Genomic DNA, 23645 nt, shown 5'->3' on the forward strand with positions numbered 1-23645 from the left:
AATTTATAGCGATTTCCTCGGCCGAGAATAGGGACCGACAGCTCAAGAGAGATGAGCTCACCCGGCAGGTGAGGGAGCTGGAGCAGGTTCATCATAGGACGGGGGCCCCCAGGGTGTGGAGGCGGCTGAAGGCGGCACGGAAACTCCTGGCGGCCCTTGACACGGACCGGGCGGAATATGCGATGCTTCGCCTGAAACACAAATATTACACAGGGGGCGATCGGTGTGGTCGGCTCCTGGCTAACAGACTTAGGGTGCAACACCAGCAGCACCGAGTGAAGGAACTGGTGGACCCGACCGGTGGTAGGGTCACGGCTGATGAGCAAATAGCAGACGTCTTTCGAAGCTTTTATGCTGACCTCTACACCGGGGAGGCCCCTTCGGCCCGGGCTGAGATGGCCTATCTGGACTCGGTCCCGCTCCCGTCGTTGTCTCAGGATCAGGCTCAGTATCTGGAGCGTGACATCCGTATCGAGGAGGTGATCACGGCGATATCCCGGCTTAAGTTGGGCAAGGCCCCGGGTCCGGATGGCTTTATCCCGCTGTTCTATAAAACCTTCTGTTAGGAACTGGCGCCTCTACTGACCCGCCTTTTCAACTCCTTCGCAGAGCCGGGAGCCATCCCCTCCGAATTTCTCCAGGCCACGGTTTCCGTGATTCCGAAGCCGGGTAAGGACAGGTCCGCCTGTGGGTCCTACCGTCCCATTTCGCTGCTGAACACAGATTTGAAAGTGTTCACCAGTATATTAGCCGCACGCCTGGCGTTGCACCTCCCGGGCATGGTAGACTCGGACCAAGCGGGCTTCGTGCCCGGTAGGCAAACAGTAGATAACACAAAGAGGGTGACACACATCCTCGAGAAGGCTTCCAGGATCCCTGGGGAGAGGATGCTCCTGTCCATAGACGCGGAGAAGGCTTTCGACAGGGTGCACTGGCCCTACCTAGAGAAGGTCCTGAGCAAATTCGGGATTGGGGAGAAGTTCCGTCATCTGATCTTCAATTGTTACCGGTTCCCTTCTGCGGTAGTCCGGGTGAACGGCGGTAGCTCTCGACCCTTCCCCATTGAACGGGGTACGAGACAGGGGTGCCCACTCTCCCCTTTGCTCTTTGCCCTGTACTTGGAGCCTTTTGCTCAGAGGGTCAGGCAGAACCCCGACATTGTCGGTGTCAAGATGGGTGAATTTCATCATGCGATCAGCCTGTACGCGGATGATGTCATTCTGACGCTGGATGACCCGCGGAGATCGCTGCCGGCCTGTGTAGAGGAACTGAACTTATTCGCCGACGTGGCGGGCTTCAGGGTGAACCTGGGGAAGTCAGCCGCCCTTGACATTTCGCTTACGAACGCCACTAGAGCGGAACTACAGAGGCTTTACCCTCTGAGCTGGTCCAGGGACCGGATCCCGTACTTGGGGATCCTACTGGCGCCCTCCCTCCCGGAGATGGTCACGGCCAATTACGCGGCTCTGGGCGCGAAAATCAGGGAGGAATTGGGCCGGTGGGATAAGAGCACGCTGTCGTTACTGGGTAGGGTGGCCGCGGTGAAGATGACCCTACTGCCTCAGGCGCTTTACCTCTTCAGAGCGTTGCCGCTCCAGCCCCCCGCGGGGTGGCTTGCGGAGACACAGACTGCCATTGCGCGATTCGTATGGCAGGGCCGCAGGCCGAGGATCAAGAGAAGCATCGCTATGCTGTCACCGGAATCCGGGGGGCTGGGGATACCGGACATGCGGAAATATTTCCAGGCCGCTCAGCTCCGCTATCTAGTGGAATGGAGCCGGTGGGAGTCTGATTAGCACTGGCTGTTCCAGGATCAGGCGGTGGCGGGTAGGACGCTGCAGGAAGTACCATTCTTGAAGCGGGCCCATCGACCCCCCCAATCTCTATGCGTCTCTGGTAACGCGGGTCCCGCTCCGGACGTGGGACTCGGTGGCTGCCAGGTGCGAGCTTACCACCTTCCCCTCTCCCTTTACGCCGCTCATTGGCAACCCGGACTTCGGTCCCGGGATGGAGCAGGGCGCTTATGAGCGCTGGCGGGTGGCCCGCTGCTGCACTCTGTACCACTTGTATTGCCCTGAGGGAGTTGTCCCCTTCCAGGACCTGAGGAGGGATTATGGCCTCCCGGAAACGGAGCGCATGCGATACATGCAGGCGCGCCACTGGGCATTACAACCCCAAGTGCGCGACGCGGCACACCGGGAAATCACGGCGTATGAGCGTTGGTTAATTACTCGCACGTCGGACGCTAAACTGATCTCAGACCTGTATAAAATGCTGCAGCCCCCCTCCTTTCATATTCACAACCCCGGTCGGGAACGTTGGGAGCGAGAGCTCGGGCGCGTGTTGAGCCATAAAGACTGGGAACACATCTCTTTCCGCGCACGTCACTCGGCCTATCACACGGGTCTTACGGAGACCTTCACTAAAATCTCGACCTACTGGTACCGTACTTCGGAGAAACTGCACGAGATGGACAGGGCAATACCAGGGACATGCTGGCGCAACTGTGGCAATACTGGTACACTAACACACATACTATGGGAATGTCCCCTGCTGGCTCCTTACTGGGAAGAGGTCTTGGGCGAGGTGGACAAATGCTTTGGGATAGAACTGCCTAGATTCCCGGCCTATGTTCTGCTAGGGTTGCCGAATGGGCTGATGTATCCCCTAAGATCTAAGAGAGGTAGACAGATCGCGATTGCGCTGGGGTCAGCGGTGCAGAATATTCTCATACACTGGCGCACTACCACACTTCCCTCTGTAGTGGGTTGGCTGCACAGATTATGGCATGTCCTTGGAATGGAGAAGATGTCCTTAGTAGCCTTGGGGGATACGGATACCTTTGAGGAACTGTGGGAGCCCTTTCACAGCCTGTTATGTTCCGAGTTTCGGGAGATCACCTGCCCTAGATACCTTAGGTTGTTAAGGCTGACGCCGCCACCGGACCCGCCTGCTTGATTGGGTGGGGTCGGTACTGTATAGCGGGGATTTTTCGGAGAGTTGCATGTAGCGGAGACTGTAGACATTGGCACAGTACAGGGGGTGGGTTGGGGTTAGGTAGTTGGGGGTTTTGTTTGGTTAGGTAGGTTTTTGGAGCGGGGTTGCTTCTCCTCCCCTCACCCCTCCCTTTTTTCCCTTCCCCTCTTCCCCTCCCCCCCCTTTTTTTCTTTTCCTTTTCTCTTTCGTTCTCTCTTGGTCCCCCCCCCCCTGATTTTCTTTCCTCCCCCCCATCCCGTCCCTCCCTCCCTTTCCCCCCCCCACCCCCCCCCCTCGTTGTTTGTATATGACCACAGGTGCGAAAGCTATGCTCCCGAGTCGGATGGAGCCTCTTGCAAAATTGTAACTGCATTGCTGTACTTGCTGTATAATGCGCATTGATGTGCGGTTCCTGTGGTTTACTTGTTCCTTGCCCCTTTGTGTCCTACCCCACCCTGCTTCAATAAAATACTTTAAACCTAAATGGCCGAAGCTTCAAATTTGCACGCGCACCTCAAGGATTCACAGAAAGCCCCAGCATCTACAGCCAAGCATTGAAACGACAACTTGACAATATTCACATGCCTCCTAATACTGCCCTATTACAGTACGTCGATGATCTATTGATCACCGCCCGAAGTGAACCAGAATGTGAACAAGCCTCACTGACAGTTTTGTTTTTCTTGGCGGACAAGGGACACAAGGTGTCTCCTTCGAAGCTACAATTCTGCGCCCAGCAAGTGGTGTACCTTGGGCACTTGCTGTCCAGAGAGGGGAGACAGCTAACACCAGATCGTATACAGTTAATTGCACATCTTCCACAACCCAAGACACAGAAAGAAGTACGAGCCTTTATTGGACTCACTTCTTATAGCAGACAATGGATTCCCCAATATGCTTTTCTAGCTAAACCACTCATACAGTTGACAACACAAGAGGCAGCGTCTTCGACTGTCCTCCCTTGGACTCAAGAACATACACAAGCTTTTGACGAATTAAAGAAGGCCCTATGTCAAGCACCTGTGTTAGCGACACCATGTTACAGTAAACCTTTTACACTTTTCGTCACAGAACGCGATGGCACAGCGTTGTCGGTTCTCACTCAGCTTAAAGCAGACAAACACAGACCGTGTGCTTATTTTTCGAGCACATTAGATCCAGTAGCACAGGCCTTGCCTGCGTGCTTGAAATCAGTTGCAGCGACAGCTCTAGCAATCAGACAAAGTGATTCCATTGTATTGGGACACCAATTGACAGTGCAGGTTCCACATTCTGTAGAGGTTCTCCTAAACAGAACACAGACCCAACACTTGACCATAGCACGACTGACAGGTTATGAACTGACATTATTCCAACCACACATAGAAATCAGACGTTGCAATACACTGAATCCTGCTACACTTTTACCATCAAGCACAACAGATCCTACTCCACATGACTGTGTAGATGTAGTTGACACAGTTACGAAACCCAGACAAGACTTGACAGATGTCGCATTACCCGATCCAGATCTGACACTTTATGTGGATGGTTCATGTTTGAGAACAAGTACAGGAGAGCTAGTGGCCGCATATGCAGTGACCACTGAGACGGAAGTCATAGAAACACATCGCATTGACACCCTGTCAGCCCAAGCAGCAGAGCTCATTGCTCTGACCCAAGCCTGCATACGAGCCAAGAACCTTAAAGTAAACATATACACAGATTCACGTTATGCATTCGGAGTCGTACACGACTTCGGTGTCCTCTGGCAAGAGAGAGGTTTTCTAACTTCTCACGGAGCCAAAATCCAGCACGGTCCCCTCATTCAAGCGCTGTTGGAGGCAATACATTTGCCTACATCCATAGCCATCATGAAGTGTAAAGCACATACAAAGGTAACAGACAAGATTTCCCAGGGTAACGACTTTGCAGATCGGACAGCGAAACATACAGCACAGACTCATACACATACGACTGATATGGTAAAGACTGACGTGTCATCACTGACACACAGCATGACAGTCAGGGACCCCGCACTAGATGTCATTGACATACAGACACATGCTACTTCAGAAGAAATCAAGAAATGGGCTGAACAAGGAGGGGTCCAGACAGATCAGGGTTGGATGACGAGGGGAAAGACCACATGGTTCCTCCCCGACTCTATGGTTCAAGTTATCATTAACACTGCACATAGTCCAGCACATTTAGGAGAAAAAGCCATGTTAGACAGTGTACAGAACCTTTGGTTCAACAAGCATTTACGAGCAGCAGCAAAACAGAAAGTGCGTACCTGCATGATCTGTTGTCAGTTCAATCCAGGAAAAGGGATTCCCGTAGAGCAAGGTGGATTTCATCCTCCTGACTATCCTTTTGAAGTCCTCCAGATGGATTATATCCAGATGGAAAGATGCCGAGGATTCAAGTATGTCCTCGTAGTTGTATGTGCCCTATCCCGATGGACAGAAGCATATCCCGTCCCAGATTACACTGCCCCGACCACTGCCAAGCAGCTGGTTCGTGAGTTTTTCCCTTGATACGGTTTGCCCCGTGTCGTATATTCGGACAACGGTCAGCCATTCTCATCTGAACTTATGAAGCAGGTCTCGCTTCTATTGGGGTACCAGTGGAAGTTTCACTGTGTCCGGCATCCAGAGGCAGCAGGTCTCGTGGAGCGTCATAATCAGACTCTGAAAACTCGCCTTGCAAAAGTGTGTAAAGAGAAAGGCGTAGATTGGATAGTAGCATTACCAGTTGCGCTGTTTTATATGAGAATGATAGCCCATTCTAGGACAGGGCTATCCCCGTATGAGGTGGTCTTCGGTAGACCTCCTAATATGTGGGGGACGCCTCTGCCGAGAAAAGTCACTGATGTTGATAGTACTATGTTGACAGATTACCTTGCTTCCTTGATGTCTGCACTACAATCATGTCGTTCACAGGTTGCAGCAGCCTTCCCAGACAACACCGAGGTGAAGCCACATGCACTGGTCCCGGGTGATACTGTAGTTGTCCGGAACTTTGATAGGACGAGCCCTTTGGAGCCCCGCTGGAAGGAGCCGAAGATTGTTTTGTTAACAACCCGGACTGCTGTGAAACTGGAGGGGAGGAAGGGCTGGGTGCACTCCAGTCACGTGAAGAAATTTCATGGACTTCCGCCAAACCCTGATTCAAAGAACTCTCACATACCAGAGACAGATACGAAACTCCCCCTTCGAGAGAGAACTCCCCAAGAGGAGTACAGACAGAAATTGAGGTCTAGTAAGTCAGACAGTTTAATTGTTTAAGTCCCCTCCTGAGTGAAGCGGTTAGGCAGTTTCTGACAATGTACAAGTTAGACCCAAATAGAGAGAGAGATAGACAGGAGATCATGAAAAGAAATCATTACTGTAAGAATCTCCGTAGTAGGTGCATCTGCACCCTGATTATTAAGTTTCTTCTGAGTCTTACGTTAATTGGCATCAGCTTGATGTTGTACATGTATTTTCCGATTGCACATTCCTTTTCTAATGACACTGCAGAGCACACGTTTAGTGAACTACCTCCACACGAACTGTCTTATCGACTTGCGCTGCGCAACAATACATTTATTCGTATGTTACACCATTCTCACCAGATCAACAATGTTACTAACTGTTGGATATGTGGCCGACTCCCTCCCTATCAGAACTACAAGGGAGCTCTGCCCCTTTTTCCTTACCCGTTTACACATAATGGTTCCTGTGGTGCATGGTTTAGTTTAATATCCTCTTTAAACACTGAATCTAGGGTCTCCCAAGGCAAATGGATATAGGGGAACCTGAACACAGTCATGAACAAAGCATGTTTCCCAGATGAAGAAGGTCTTCCACAAATGACAGGGACCGATCTAGAAAATGAAGTGTATGGATTAGGCAATTTTACACTCAACCTCATGATTCTAAATGTTCAGTCAGAAACTAGTCCAGACTTGCCATCCATATCAGTTTTACCAGCTAAAGGCGTATTATGCGTCAGAAAGAATGGTTCAGTGCATCTAGGCCATAGTGATTGCACTACTGTGGTTGAATTCAGTGATGAAGGCAAGTCTGCATTCAAAGCTTCCCGTCATTCCTATTTCATTTGTGGTCATACAGCTTATGTACGTTTACCTCTAGACTGGGATGGTACTTGTTTCATTGCATTCCTATTGCCACCAGTTTTTCTAGCCCCATCTGATTATCACAGAAATCCCCGCCTCAAACTAGTTAGGCACAAAAGAGATCTTCCATTAGTTGATTTTACTGAAACCGCATGGGAACAATATACAGATTTCAATAAAGGATTCTTTCCCTATTTAGGCACAGTCTCCAATAGTAAACTGATACGCAAATTAACCAGAATTCTTGAAGCAGTAGTGAATGAGACTACTTCAGCTTTGGGCAACTTAACAGAGGAACAGTCCGCTATGAGACTTGTTGTTCTTCAGAACCGCCTTGTCCTTGACGTCATCCTGGCCGATAGGGGCGGAGCTTGTAGAGTTATCGGATCCAGTTGTTGCGTGTTTATCCCTAATAACGCGCCATCAGTCTATAAGGCCATCACCAGACTTCACGAAATCGCTCATCAGATACACCAGAACCCAGGCTCCTGGACTTGGTCCGGTTGGCTCTGGAGTGTCATAACTGCCTGGGGATGGAAGCTATTGTCATTCCTAGGGATTATATTGGCCATTGTGTTCAGTTGTTGTTTGTCTTCAATGTGGGCCAGCGATTTGCGGCTTGTGCGCCACGGCTTGTATTCCCCGCTCAAGTTCACGTTCCCATTCCCGATTAAAGAAAGAAGAGCAGATGATGTTATACGAACAGATAGATGGTCTCATGAAAATAGATATATCCTAATGGGTCCGTAGGGGACAAGGAGGGAATGAGGTAATTGAAATTTTTATGGTCAGGTATGTCCCCTAACGAGTACCCCATCGTCTTCATGTACGAGTTAAAGTGCATGTAACTTCCCTCCGCAACCGAATTTGATGACGCAAATACATTTGCGTCCAACGTTAACATGTCCTCTATCAGATCCACCATGAATGGATTGATAATTCAGTTCCTAAGTATGCCATGCCACCGTCTTTACATGGTGCACTTTCACGTTTTCCTGGCTCTGCCGAGTTAGGCCCTGATTCCTGCCATTGAACCATTTTTTCCGTCTCTGTCTCCGAAAGCTGCAACGTGGAGATGAAATGCATCCCTGACCTCTGCCTTACTTCCTGCCAAGCGAGCGGTGCCCGGCTCGGCCTGCTCTGCCTGCCATAAACAGTATTTTGCCTTCAAGTTATCAGCGTAGCCAGCTCAGCCTCCTCAAACACATTCCTGTCTAGTAAAATAAGTAAACAGTTCCCCGATTGCAGAGCAAGGGGCCAAGCCTTCCTGTCCTCCTCATGTAATTCATTGCTCCCGTTACCATTGTAGACCCTTGCTCCGCGCCTTTGCACCTAGATACGCATACATTCAGTATAGAATAGCCTCTGCCCGAAAGACCTTTTACTCTAGATCAAACATCCTCCAGACACAAGATATCGGATATGTTTTAGGAACAGGTCGATCTGACATGCCAGACGTATGTCTCTTCTACTAGTGTTAAAAGTCAGACCCTTAGCTTCCTCCAGATGCACGTCAATCACACGTCATATTAGCTGCGCGCGCATTCAGGCCACAGGTTTCAGCTGACTCTGCAAGAATTCACTAAGCATCCACCCACTTATGACACTTTTCTGTGACGTTTCTAGTTCACGCCTCTGTGCACACCCATGTTCACGCCTTTTTGCTACGCACATGTGTTCTTATCATATACATTTCACTTGTCACGCCTACTGTATTCACTGCCATTGTGTCATTTTACTATATATGCCATGTACTGTTAATAAATCGTTGACATCTTTCCTGACATCTTCCCTTGCATATCCGAACCCTTGTATTGATGGAATAGATCTCCATTGACTCGAGTCATTTCTGAATTAAAGCCCCTTAAGACTCAGACACCCCGGACTCTGCCTTTCATTTTATTGAGCTATTCTTTTACTTGAAATTATATGGAAAACACGTACGGTAAAATATTTACCACATTCCTCAGAGGTTGTGTCCATCCCTGCTTCACCTCGAGATAGCACAATCTAATGCAGTACGCAGCCGGCACCATACGGGTTGTAGGTGACATCCTGTGTTAATCCTTGCCCCTTGTGTTGCCTTTATGTGTAACCAGTGAACCGCTTGCAAACACGGCCAGCCTTGTATAGGGTTGTAGACTTAACGCTGTGTACATTTAGACCAGTGCCCTGTTCCCCCTTTTCTTTCTTTTTCTTTTTCCCCTAAAGTTGAAAATAAAAAAGACTTTGAACAAAAAAAAAACAAGGTGGACCCGAGAGACCTCAAGAACTTCCGGCCCATCTCCCTACATCCGTTCCCAGCCAAGGTCATCAAGGAGATCGTCAACAGACAGCTAACCTGATACATCGAAGAAAGCAGCATCCTGGACCCATTCCAATCAGAGTTCCGCAGCAACCACAGCACCAAGATGGCCCTCATCGGGGGAGGAGCCAAGATGGCGATCGAGACGGACGTCTGAGCTCCCGGCTCCGTGAACCGCCACCCTTTGCCGCGACATCCTGCCTTTAATCCTGGAGCACACCGTGCCAAAATGATGAGACGAACGTGCAGGGAAGACTGGCTTCCCATCGAGGTCTCCGCGGCCTGAATCGGTGCAGTATTCACTGCTTTCCTCGTTCCCCGGAGCAGCCCGGGCAGCTACACTGAACGCTACCGCCGGCCATTACGTGACCGAGCAGGTTGGACGAATGGGGGTGGTGCCGCTGCCTACATGAGCGAGACGACCACGGCGATGGACTGCTTGGCTCCTTTTCAACATTGATTTATTCGCCCTGGCCGAGGTACGTCTCCGTGCAAGTGTTGCCTCCAACGCGGCGCTTCCCCCCGCTCTGCAGCGCTTTGTCTGGACCTTCCCCGTCCGGGGGTGCATTGCGGCGGTGGTTCCTTTGCCTTGGTGGGAGAGGCTGAGAGACTTTCATGTTCTACGGTATCCTGTCTGCGGGCTGCATTTCCACCGCGTATTCACGCCGGCTTCCAGGGGGGCTTATTCGCCTCCCCCTTCACCACCGCGAACTCCGGAGTGGCGGTAATGGCGCCTGACTCGCGGGATGGGGGTCAGATTGCTCCGCCACCCCTGCTGCATGCTGCCCTGCCTGATCCCGGACTAGGGGAGGACCCCGAAGCATCGCCGCCCGCAGCGGATGGCTTACTACCCCAGGACTCCCTGACTTATGGGGACATTCTGCGCGCTATCGCAGACTTGGGGACAACATGGCGGCGGACCGTCCAGGAGCTGATGGAGAAGATCGAGGGAGCATTATCCTGTGCCTCCCAATCGGGGCAGGTTGTCCCCCCGCCGCTCTCAGTGCAGTCCCGAAAGGCTACACAGTCGAACTCTGAGAGGGAAATGGTGAGCAGTGCCCCTGGATACAGTGTGGAAGATCTTCCCCTCGGAGGAGCTCTGGATACAATGTTGCCCCCCACCCTGGGAACCGTGCCTCAATTTCCATGTCTGTCGACCTTCCAGAGCCTGTCCCTCCCTGGAGACTTGATTTCTGAAACCGTGCCTTTGCAGTTGCTGAACCTGTGCAGTCCGGTGACGGAGGGGGTGTTTTACGGACTTACTACTGCCACTGGTGTTGTTCGGGGTCGCTCCTCTCCGTCCCCGGAATACCATGCTTGCCCGGAGAGGCCATTTTGTCCCTTTGTTCTTCTTAGTGAAAGCTCGAGGCAATGGCCAGCCCGGGCCGGATTTTGCCGTTCGGGACAGGGCTGAGTATCCTTCTTGTACCTGCTCTGATGGAATGGCCACGCTTGGGGAAGTTCCATCGATCGGGCCAGGGTTGATGTGGCCCCTCATTTCGGCTAGTTAGATCGGCTGGCGGTGTTCTGGACTGATTCTCGTTTGGATTTGGTGCTTGGTTTGCGCTTGTAGCCTCCTTCCCAGTTGGGACCTGTGTCTATCCTGTACAATTGTGCTCTTTTGCGATGGGAGGGGGGTTTTGTCTGGGTCCGGGATCCGATGGGTGATTGTTGCTGATTAACCTTTACGTGTGCTCCACTATCGGGTCCTGCCTGGGGTGAGTACTTATACAGTGTTTCTTCGTGTGGGCTGCCCGGGGACTGAACCTGCTCCTGTACATGTTGTGTACGCATATTGTGTATTGTTTTCTTTCATCGCTTCGATTGCCGCAAACTAGTGCAGCTCAGTCGCTTTTGAAGTCGGATGCTTCGGTGTGGGCAAGTAGTGGGTGGCTGGGATCCCGGGAGTTCTGGGGCATAGAGGGCTCCTCCCCCCGCCTTTTCCTTTTCGGGGAGTGGTTGATTAGCATGTCCTTTTCTCCCTCCCTGAAATCCAAGAGTGATGTTTTTTCCTTTTCTTTCTTCTTCTTCTTGTTTCCTTCCTTTCCTCCTCTACACTTCTCGCTGTTCTTTCTCCCTTTTTCCGACTTTCTTCTTCCTAAATTTCGGGTTTATGGGGCGACAGGCACGCTGCTAGGGGGGGGGTAGTACATAGCCTCTGCATGTGTGCAGGGTGGGGGGTTATTGTTCCTTTTTGTTAGTTTCTATGGGACCTGTTTTGTTCTTTCTATGTTTTTCGCTTACCTTCCATGTTGGGATTGCTGGGTGTAGGGTGGCAGTGGAAATGTGACTGGGTCATGGGTGCTACGACGTGGCATAACTATCGTGTGGCCATCCTGCCTGGCGGGGACTTGATTATCGCACTGGGATTTGCTTGACACAGAAGCTACAATCGGGTCCCGCCTGCATGGACTTTGCTTATATTCTCTTTCTTAGTACGGAACATTACGACCTGATCATCATAGTTGCATAATGAAAACTTAAAATTTAACCTACAACTATCCTGTGGCACGGTGCTGTGTAATCCTCAGTCTCTCTCCTGTAACTGCTTACGATTCTGATACAGTACTGTGTCGCCATAATGTATGCTATCGTGCTAATTGATTGTTCGTGGCCGGCCGGAGGGTTGTAGGCCCGTATATGTTCCTGCTTCTTTTGCACAATAAAGGTTTTCAAAAATAAATAAAAAAAAAAAAAAAAAGATGGCCCTCATCGTCTCCACTGAGGACATCAGGACCCTGCTGGACAATGGTGAGACCGCGGCCCTCATCCTCCTGGACCTCTCCGCTGCCTTTGACACGGTCTGCCACCGCACACTACGCACACGCCTCCACAATGCAGGGATCCAAGACAAGGCCCTGGAATGGACCACCTCCTTCCTCTCCGGCAGAACCCAGAGCGTCTGCCTCCCCCCGTTCCGATCCAAAGCCTCCAAGATCATCTGTGGCGTACCCCAGAGATCATCCCTTAGCCCGACACTATTCAACATCTACAGAACCCCCCTTGCACAAGTCGCCCAACAGCACGACCTCAACATAATCTTCTATGCCAACAACACTCAACTGATCCTCTCCCTCCCCAACGATCCCCCACTGCCAAATCCAACCTCCACGAAGGAATGAAGGCCGTCGCCGACTGGATGAAGATCAGGTGACTAAAGCTGAATACGGACAAGACTGAGGTCGTCATCCTTGGCTCGAACCCTTCAGCCTGGGATGACTCCTGGTGGCCCACGGCACTGGGGGCAGCCCCAACACCCACCGACCATGCATGCAACCTGGGAGTCATCCTCGACTCAACACTCTCCTTGACCAAGCAAGTCAACGCAGTCTCCTCATCCTGCTTCAACAACCTCTGCATGCTCCGCAAGATCTATGGGTGGATCCCGACAGAAACAAGAAGAACAGTCACCCAGGCCCTCGTCAGTAGCAGACTCGACTATGGAAACGCCCTCCACCCGGGATCCCCGGTCAAGCTCATCAAACGACTGAAAAGCATTCAAACCGCCTCTGCACGCCTAATCCTCGACATACCACGCCACAGCCACATCACCCCCCCACCTGAGAAACCTGCAAAAAGGATTTCCTTCAAGCTCCTCATCCACGCACACAAGGCACTCCACAGGACCGGCTGAGCCTACCTCAACAGAAGACTTTTCTTCTACATCCCCAACTGCCAGCTCTGCTCCACCGACCTCGCCACCGTCCCTCGAATCCGAAGAACAACCACCAGCGGCAGATCCTTCTTCCACCTCGCCGCCAAGACCTGGAACACCCTCCCACTGAGCTTACGACAGACCCAAGAACTGCTGACCTTCAGGAGGCTACTCAAGACCTGGCTGTTTGACCAGTAGCTCCCCCTCTTCCCCCAGCACCTTGAGACCCTCAAGGGTAAGTAGTGATCTCTACAAGTTCTTGATTGATTGATTGATTCTGGTAACATACCCATGCAACACTAAAACCAGCATTAACGCAGACCCATAAGGTCTGGATTGCAAATGTTGGACATTAATTTTTACCTGCTTTGCCCATGGTGGGACAGAGATATATGCCTGATGTTTCAAACACAAGAATTCAACAGGATACTTTTGCAAAAGATGAGACTATATACAAATATTGAGTGTTCACGAAGAAATGGATAGCGGCTCAGAAACACCTCTGAAAAGTAAAAACTGAGGTCGGGGTGAGATCAGGTGTACTGTATTTCAAGAGAAATTAGACCGCCTATGAATTTTAATGATGAGAAATACTGCAGTGTTCGCTACAGAGATAGCAATAGGCCTGATCAAAAAAATTAACATGTTCTCCGATTTATAGACATTGTATTCTCATATCAAGTTCAAAAGGTAGAAGTAAAAAACAAACAGTGCATGGGCTCAAACACCAGAATTGCCATATTGTGTAATCACTTGCCTCACCAAAATTGAAAAGATTAAAGATTAGAAAACACCTGGCACACAGTTTGTAGAGGTTTACTCCTTCGTGGTTGCCTTATCACCTAAGTAGGATTGCCTAAAGATAAATACTTGATCTGGAGATAAGCAAGGATCCAGTTGCTAATATAACCAGCATTTGCAGTGCAATAGGTCTTGCATCTACTAGAGTTTAATCTATTGGCTTTGTAAATGACTTTGTCTTTTATGTTGTAAAAACCAAAACATAAAAGGCATTGTCATTTACAATGCCAATAGCTCTAACTCGCGTAACTGTGAGACCTATTGTTGTGGTAGTGTGGTTGAGCAGCCGTAAGTTAATTAATCACTCAAATAAACCTGTATTCAAATTATTAAAATCCATTAAAGGCAGAGAAGAAACAACTAAATAAAATTTTAAAATGCACAAATTATGAAATTTCAAACAGCCCCTATGGTGATTTCCATACATAATATAGAAACAGATAGACTTATCAAGGAGTGTTAGACATTTGTTGTATACTCAGTCAATAAATCATACACCCAATAAGGCGTTCCAAACCAATTTAGAAAAATTACACTTATATTTTTAGACACCAAGAACTTTGTTATTGGGTAAGTACTTTTTAAAATGGCAGTTTTGAAGGACACTGGTAAATAGGTTGTATTGTCGCTAATGCGGTAATGTTATACTCTGGTGGGGGGGTGGTGGTGAGGGGGGGGCAGATGTACTGTGTACATGTACTTAGCAGCAACTTCCAGGTCCAATTTTATGGAGTTAAGGTAAGGATGGGGCAAGGTCCAAGGCAGCACCAACACATCACTGTTGTAGGCTCTGGGGCGTCCGGGTGCAGAGGTGCTTTACCGCATCGGGTTCCAATTAGGGTTCAATGGGAAATGGTTCTGCTGAAAGCTGGGACTGGGGTTGGTCCCACAGGCGGCTAGGTCTTGGAGGTGCTCTGGCACTTGGGTACATCATTGGCTCACTTCGGCTGTGGGGTTCGGGTGCAGTAGGCATCAGGTCCGTGCTGCAGAAGAAACTCACAGTTGAGAGGGCCTGCACAAAAAGGATTGAGGCAGCAACTGGGAACTCAGTATGGGCAAACCCAAGGTTAGGTTGGACTTGGAAGGGTCTCAGGACCTCATGTGCACCATTGGCCCACTTCAGGCTGGGTGGCATGGATGCAGTGGTGCTTTCTGGTGTTGGGTTAATGCGGTCCGGGGTCGCTGTTTTTTTGCACGGTGCAAGAAAGTAGCTCCGCTACTCCACAGAGATGCCTGTTGCTCCTGGAAGTGCTGTCAGTCCACCCAGCTTTTGGAGGCAGAGCATCTGCAGGACGAGACGAGTCGAGTCATCTTTGGCACTACTGTCGGGGCTTTCTGTGTCCTCCTTAGGTTGTCAGAATCTGCTTTCCTGGTGCCAATGACTCCCCTAAATAACTAGATTCAGGGACGTTAAGGAGAGAGAAGGGTGGTAGCCAATGGGCTACTTACCCTTTGGGTCACTACATTCCCTATATGACCACTTAATGTGGAAAGTGAATACAACCCTATCCCAGAGTTCCTAATTCTGCAATCCCAAAGATGGTGGAATTTACCTAAAGGGGGGTACATCAGGCAGCTCACCTTAGGTGTGTGTGACTGGCCTGGAAGTGCACCGTGCCTCTCTGCAGATCTAATTTCTCGCCTGTCCAGGTGCCAAATGGGCCCAGGGCAGGGGGGCTTTGGCATTTTCCCTGTCTGGGGAAGCCCTTGTCACATACACATATCAAAGGCGGCAGACGCCTTTGAAGCCTCCTGCCTTGATATGCTGCTTACTTAGCCATCCTGCTTGGATGAGGTGACAACACCTCTGATCCTATTAGAAATTGCTTCTGCCCTCAGAGTGTAAGCTCTCACCTGCAACGGGTCAGCAACCGGTCTGTGGTGGCAGGCTGGTTGACACCAGTCAGCCCGCACACCAGTGGCTTGGAGGTTTTCAGGGGACACCTCTAAGGTGCACTTTAGGGGCATGCATGTCAAGTCAAGTCAAGAATAAGCTTTATTCGGTTAAAAAAGTTTTTAAAACCATCAAAGCACAATTCCACAAAAAGGTCATAATAGTATTCGCTATATACATAAGATACAATTAATACCAACATATATGTTTCGTGATTATTAAGAGAAGACCATTTAAGTAACATGTCCCTTACAAACACAATACCTGACATTCAATAAATAGATTGAAAGGATTGTCACCCACAGAGTTTACAATTTAAAAAAAACTACATAACAATAAAAATTCATGTCAATTAATACTCCTTAATCGTGAAGTCGCTACATGTGCAAAAATAGAGGGCTCATGTCATGATAACTACATCTTGTTTCTTCGTCTGATTGCCCCTGTAATATAACTAGCCACTCCAAAACATACCATTGGGGACCTCAGACATTGCAGATCTGTCAGAGCTGGTCTGACCTGTTCAAAGTTACAGCCCTTTAACAATGGCAATATGAATTTCCTGCGTATAGTAACATACAAATCGCAAAAGAAAATCAAGTCAACAAAGCTTTATTTCGATATTTGTTATCATAAAAGCACATTTACAAATTAAAAACACAATTCATAATAAATACATTTAAAAAAGAATTTCATCTAAGAGACTTTTTTACAGAGGTTAGATAAAAAATGTATTCAACTTTAACAGCTTTGCGAATGTTTAAAAACAGTTCATTATACAAATTCTTTATATAACCTTTCGTCTGATCAACCGTGCCCAGCTTATGAATTTAGCCACCCCACAGGCTAGAGTTGTGCAAGGATCAGCCTTAAGTATTCTAAGTGCAACCGAGTGGTCCCTAGTTTCAAGCTGCAGGCACACAGGTTTAAGCCATTTCAATATGGGTTTTGTATAGGCTGGGCAGACAAAGAAAATGTGAGGGATATTTTCAGCGACACCTGCACAGTTTGGACAATCCGGATTCGTTTGGTGCGGGGGCTTCCATTTACTGGTACGATCACGAAGGGGAAGGGTACCCATCCTGAACTGGATATAAAGAGTCCTGTCTCTCGGCTTTGTGATAGTCCAGATAGGGCTCCAGGCGAGGTGTATGCTTGTGTTGATGAAATACCTCAGTCAGCCTGCCTTGGTTTGGGTCCCTCTGCTCTTGATCGTCAACCCATGCCCAAAAGGCTCTCTTGGTTTCTACCTTTGATAACGCTGCCCCAGACTCCCAAGCAGTTAAGAGGCCAGTGAGAAAATCATATGTAAGGTGTTCTGGTCTGAAAAGTTGTCTCAGGGGCATGGACCAAGGGCCCCCTCCTTCGAAAAGCCCTTTGGGAAAGAGAATAGCCATGGAAGCATATTGTACTTAAATCTTATCAATACAAACAAATGAAATGGTTTGATTATATATGTTAAGTACGGCTCAATTACTCTCCCCGAACTCAGAATTACAAAACTTCTAACTGAGGGTTTGACCAGCTCATCTTGTTCCCTCGTTAACATGGACCTGTTTAGGAACTGGAGCTTGATGGCTTTAATGGCCACCTTACTCAACGCCCTTGGGTTTGTGAACAGGTCTGGGCTGCCTAAAATGGCCATTTGAGTTTTAACATATCTGAGCCAAGGAATATCCGAGGCTCTATCAAGGGTCATACAATCTTGGATTATGTCTTGATTCAAATTAGGCAGTTTCTGGGCCCAAATTCTTAACCAGCCTAATAAGGGTGCCACAGCAATCTGATCTTGAATGTAGCCAGCTCCTAAGTCCTCATGTACATTAAAACTAGCAGCAGACGCTGGCAGCGACAATAATTTCCGTAGAAAAATATTTTCTGCTACTTGTATTTCTCTAGCGTCAGTGTAGCCCCATACCTCGGTCCCATATAGAGCCATGGGCACACACATCGCATTGTAAATTTTCATAAGGGGTGGGAGAGGCTTGGAACCTATTTGCTTAGCAAATCCCAGAACAGCCCCTGTAGACCTTGCTAGGCTGCGCCACCCATGACCTTTTGTGATTAAATACTATCCCTAGATATGGAAATGTCGGGACTTTGGTCAATTCCAAACCTTTACAAAAGAAACGTGCCTTTTTTGCCTTCTTTCCACCTATCGTCATTGAGTGCGACTTCTTAAAATTAGTTATGAGATCAAGAGAGTCCATAAAACTAATAAAACGATCTAAAAGTAATTGCAGTCCTCTTGCTGTTCTAGCCACCAATACGACATCCTCTGCATATAGCAGTGCTGGAACTCTTTTGGAGCCCACCCTTGGGATGTCTTCACAAACTGCTGTTAATGTATTGCCCAAATTGTTAATGTAAAGTGAAAACAGCAGAGGGGCAAGGATACACCCTTGCCTCACTCCACATTTAACGGGCCATGCTTTGGTAAGGCTCCCATTTTCATTAATTAATTAATTAATTGTGGGTTTGTAATGCGCTAGAATCGACTCCCGAAGGAGTATCTCTGCGCAGTAGACCGCTGGGGAACCTGTCCTGGCTTTCCCTGTGAGATGGTCCCTACTGGGTATCTCCAAGGTGAAACCAGGCATCCCCGGCGTATGTGGGGGGCCGTTGTGGAGATAAGGCAAGCTAATGCCCAGAGTTGCCGAGTGTGATCCCTGGTTAGAGTAGGCACCGAGATGAGAATTATCGAGTCTGCTGACCCTGGTCCACGACCCTGCCCTGTCGGGAATTGAACCCTGGTCCCGGGCCGTCCTCTGCTCTCGGGTTTGCCGCCTCTAACCAGTGAGCCACACCACTCCACTGTAGCGTACTGCAGCAGTGTTATTCTCATGTATTTCAGCCAGGAAAGATATCAAAGTGGGACCGAGCCCAATATCGGAAAGAGAGGCCCATAACTTTTACCTATTTACAAGGTGGAAAGCGGTTGAAAGGTCCATAAAGGCTAGGTGAATGTCTCCCTGCCTTGCAACCGTATATTTTCCTATGACCAAATGTAAATTCAGGCATTGACCCACCGTACTTTTCCCCTGCCTGAAACCATACTGCAGATCAGAGACAATGTCATTATTATCCAGCCATTCTGTCAACGTGCTAAAACGACTTTCCCCATTATTTTTGCAGCAGAGTCCAAGAGTGAGATTGGCCTATAACAAGACGGATCTTCTCTTGAGCCCTTTTTAAATATAGGGACTATGACTGCTTTGCCCCATGTTCTTGCCAAACCCGCCTTGGTAGAAGCGTTAAAAACTCTATTTAAAATCTTTGCCCACAAACTTGGATCAGCCTTGTACACGTCCGCCGGGACCCCGTCCGGGCCCTGCACTTTCTCTTTAGAGGTCGATAGGATTGCGTCCATAACGTCCTCCTCCTGAAAAATAATTTTAGATGCATGGTTAAGGACCCTGTGCCCAGTAGACAATGGTTGCGTGCTCACAGAGTATAAGTTACTGAAATGTTCCACCCATCTTTCTGGGGCGATGAGGCAGTCCTTGTTGGTATTGTCTGCCTCATCAAAGACTGGTCTATTTATGACCTTCCAGAAGTGGGTACTACTTTTCAGGGTACTAGCTTGGCTTAAATCCTCCCATGCCTTCTCTTTAAGCTCAGTTTTCTGTGACTTAATTGCATTTTTATAGGTCCTCCTGGCTTCAGCGATACTGGCTAGGTCCCTTACAGGGGCTTTCAGGACCACCATTAGAGCATTGTGTGAGGTAATGCACAATTGGTCAAACCAGTTTTTAAACTTCTTGGGCCGTTCTTTGCCTCGCCGAATTAAATTAACCGCTATTTGGTTTGTAATACGGTCAAAGGCGCCTAGGATTTCTATAGATTCCACACCTGGATCTGAGCAGAGACTAAAATCTTTGCGATTACTGTCATATAGGGTACCAAGAAAGTCGGCCGGAGTAATAACCTCCCATCTCAACCTTCGTCCTTGAGAGTTGGTAACCAGATTGGTACTTGCTATAGGGGCCAAGGGTGTCTCTGTAATGAGAGCCTCAATTTCAATAGCCATCTTAAGAAGTTTGTGGTCGCTCATCCCAGCCTGTTCAACTTCCAGATACCCAACCCCGTCCATCAGGGGGCATGACACTAGGATGTAGTCAATAATACTGTCATGCCCTTGACCTGTATAAGTAGGAAGAGGGTTTAAAAGATCCAATTGTTAAGTGCAAAACAGGTAGTGGGCGGCTAAAAGACTCTCTAGAAACACGCCGCTTCTCGTGTGTTCAAAATGGATGAGCCCCTGCGAAACGGATTCTTGCTCACTACTTTGCAAACAGCTTAGGTGACAACCATGAATATTAAAATTGCCTAGGATTATGACATAGTAAGGTGCTTCAGTGCATATTTCAAAATCATCTAAAAAGCACTCAATGATTTCAGGTGCTCTAACTCGTCTTCCCTGGTAAAAGAATTATAGACATTTATGACCAATAATGTACGAAGGCTATTTTTGCTATCCAACTTAACAGCTAAAATGTGAGGGGAGTTGGAGACCACCAGCGCTGGACTGTAAGATAATTTTAAGCTAAACAGTAGCAATAGACCACCCCTAGGTCTTCCCATTTGGGACGGTAGGGCAAGCTTATTAAAGGAAAGATAACCGTCTAGATAATAGGGATCTTTCGCCTCCCAAGTTTCCTGCAACACTATAATGTGACTTGTGGATAGGAAATCTTCCCAAGCTTTATTCCCTCTTTTAGACCGCAGTCTGGCAATGTTCCAAGAGAGTATCCCTATCTTATTCTCATTCATGGTGGCAACCTTGCCTATTATGATTTCTCCCATCGTCGACATACTTACTAAATTGGACGGGACCAGCTCGGTGGTAGAATGCTCCTCTGACTCAACTAAAGTGGGCATTACGCTACCCTCCTATGGTTTTATAGTTTCGGACTGTGGCGTTTCAGACCCTAGTCTGTTCAACAGTCAGCCTTGTTCATCCAAACCTGATAAGACCTCATATCTGTTTGAAATAGGCGTGTCCAAATTAATCCTTCCTTCCAATCTCGCTTGCGATTTATAAAAATAGCCCAATGGCAATGGAGCAATACGTGTAGTTGTGAAAGAGTAGTCCTGTGCTTCCAAAGTAGCTAAGACAAAATCACATCTATCAAAATTAACGATGACACAGTCATCCCTAATGTTTTTAGAAAATTTCCCTAACCAAGCCACTCTCCGAACCATCAGGATGTGGCTTGCAAGGAAGGGCTTAAAGCCTTTATGCCTAATCAACCAGTCCACTATTTTATTTTTCAACTCTACCCAAGTCGGTTTTCCCTTAATGGGGGGACGGCTGTCAGTCCTACCACCAAGGGACTCTATGCGGGAGGTAAATCTATAACATCCACTGCTGGCTTCAACCCGCGGGCTTGCTTTTGATTATCTGCCCCACAAGGAAGCACTTTTTTTTGTATCTATTGCGTTATTCGTGGAATGTGTTTGCGTCGCACCAGCTTGCTGAGTATTACTATGCTGTGGACGACTAACTATTCAAAAAAGGGGGTGGTGATGAACAGAGTGTCTGAATTAAGCAGACCACTCTTACCCAGTCCAAAGATCAGGGCTTGATCCATCACCGTTATTTAGCTCACTGCACCATCCCAGCTCAGAACCTGGCTATATGCAAATTAGTCTGTCCCTGGCCCAGTGCATCATGGGAACAGGGCAGACCAAACTACCAAGCCAATTCTTCACCGGAAAGGAGACAAGCTTCCGGGGACCGGTTTCTGGCATTTCAGCCGTCGTCGGCCCGGCTTGCTTGAATCCTGATGGTGCAGTGAGCAAGGGACTCATGTCTGAGTATACCCTGCCACACCTATAGTGGCCAAAAACGATTAAAAAAAGGGGGTGGTGATGAACAGAGTGTCTGAATTAAGCAGACCACTCTTTCCCAGTCCAAAGATCAGGGCTTAATCCATCACCGTTATTTAGCTCACTGCACCATCCCAGCTCAGAACCTGGCTATATGCAAATTAGTCTGTCCCTGGCCCAGTGCATCATGGGAACAGGGCAGACCAAACTACCAAGCCAATTCTTCACCGGAAAGGAGACAAGCTTCCGGGGACCGGTTTCTGGCATTTCAGCCGTCGTCGGCCCGGCTTGCTTGAATCCTGATGGTGCAGTGAGCTAACTAGGTGTGTCTGACTATTTGGAATGACAGACATGGAGAAGTGTGGCTCACTGGTTAGAGCAGGCAGACCTGGAAGCAGAGGTCAGCCCGGGACCAGGGTTCAATTCCCGGCTCGGCGGGTCTTGAGTCCTAAAATGTCCATGGACTCGACAATTCTCGCTCCAGTGCCTACTCCATTCATGGGTTCACACTCTGCGACTCTGGGCAATAGCTTGCTTAATCTCCACAACGGCCCCTCGCGGCGGGATGCCTGGCTTTCACCTTGCGGATACCCTGCCGGGGTTATCTCACAGGGGAATACCAGGACGGGTTCCCTAAGCAAGCGCTTAGAAACCATAGGTGATTTGCGCTATATAAATTCCTGTACATTTACATTTACATTCTAAAACTGGTGCTGTTGAGGTGACTTTACTAACAGCCTTGGAGGGGATAGGATGTGCAGTCGAGATGTTAGACTGTGTGGCCGTAGTCCCATTCAAAGGCATATTCCCTGTAGCCATCGCAAATGTACATAAGTCCCTCTCCTTATCTTGGGATAGTTTAAGACCTTTTTTGACCTCTTTGGTTAAGCTATTAATCTTATTCTCCAAAGCTTCTAACCTAGACCAAAAGGGAGCTAAAGAAGAGGATATCACAGACTCCATTCGCACCCAAAATCCTTGAGTGTCTCCCAGTTCAGCTGTATCACTGTTATCGGAGGTACCCATTTCCACACGTTCCTCCCTAGGATCAGGTATACTTGTCCTTTTCGCTTTGTTAACTTCACTTTTACCTTTATTCTTATTCTGCGACCGTGTTGCTGGCCCACCCCTTGTGCACTTTGCCAGGGGCTCAGCTCTCCTTCCATTTGGTCCAATGCTTTCACTGGCTGATCTTTTTGGCCTAGTTGAGCGGGTGTCTAGAGTTTCCTTTGCATTAAAAATAGCATGAGTACTGATCCCAGAGGGATCTCATTAGGGCCGCTAGGTGCTACTGTACGAATTGGGGGTGTTACACTTTTATCATGACCGAACATTGGGACAATATTTGATAGGTCAGTGGTACATTCCACTGGTAAATAGTCGAGCCCAACCCTTACTTCAATTATTGGACTTAAAGGACTGCCTCCTGATGCCCCCTGTGAGTTATCCAAGATTTCAACATCAATTAGTGGTAGTGCCATAGTTTCGGGGATTTAACAAATTTGATGTTACCTATAGAAGATCTTTTTTGGGCAGCATCAATTCCTAATGAAAACCTTTTCTCCGTTAGCACTATCTCCTGCTGTAGCATATTGCTTGCTCTAACCAAGAAGGCATCCATAGTGCCAGCAAAGCTACCCCCAACCCCCGATTTGGATCCTACCCCACTATGCTTGGAGGTCATGGCGCCTCAGTTACGCTGCACACCAAGTAGGCAGTTGTAGGACCTAGGTAGTTACTTTATAATAACAATACAATTGGTCAAGATGTAACCCGACTCCTAGCTTCACAGTTAGCTTACACTTGCATGCATTAATAAATCCACCACCGGAATCCGTGTGGGTTTATTAATGCAAGGTGTTGGATCCCAAACACCATAGATTTCAGTGAAGTCATCATGTATCTGGGAAACTAGTTTTCACCAGTGTCCAGCACATGTGCTTAAAATGGCTTCTCTGTTCACTTATGATATCTCAGAATTTACTTCGACATCAGTGACATATTTGTTCATACAGATTTGCCCACACTGTAGTATAGTGCACCCTGCCCTAGGGTTGTAAGGCCTGCAGTAGGGGTGGCT

This window comes from Lissotriton vulgaris, chromosome 5, assembly GCF_964263255.1.
Source record: "Lissotriton vulgaris chromosome 5, aLisVul1.2, whole genome shotgun sequence".
Lineage (NCBI taxonomy): Eukaryota > Metazoa > Chordata > Amphibia > Caudata > Salamandridae > Lissotriton > Lissotriton vulgaris.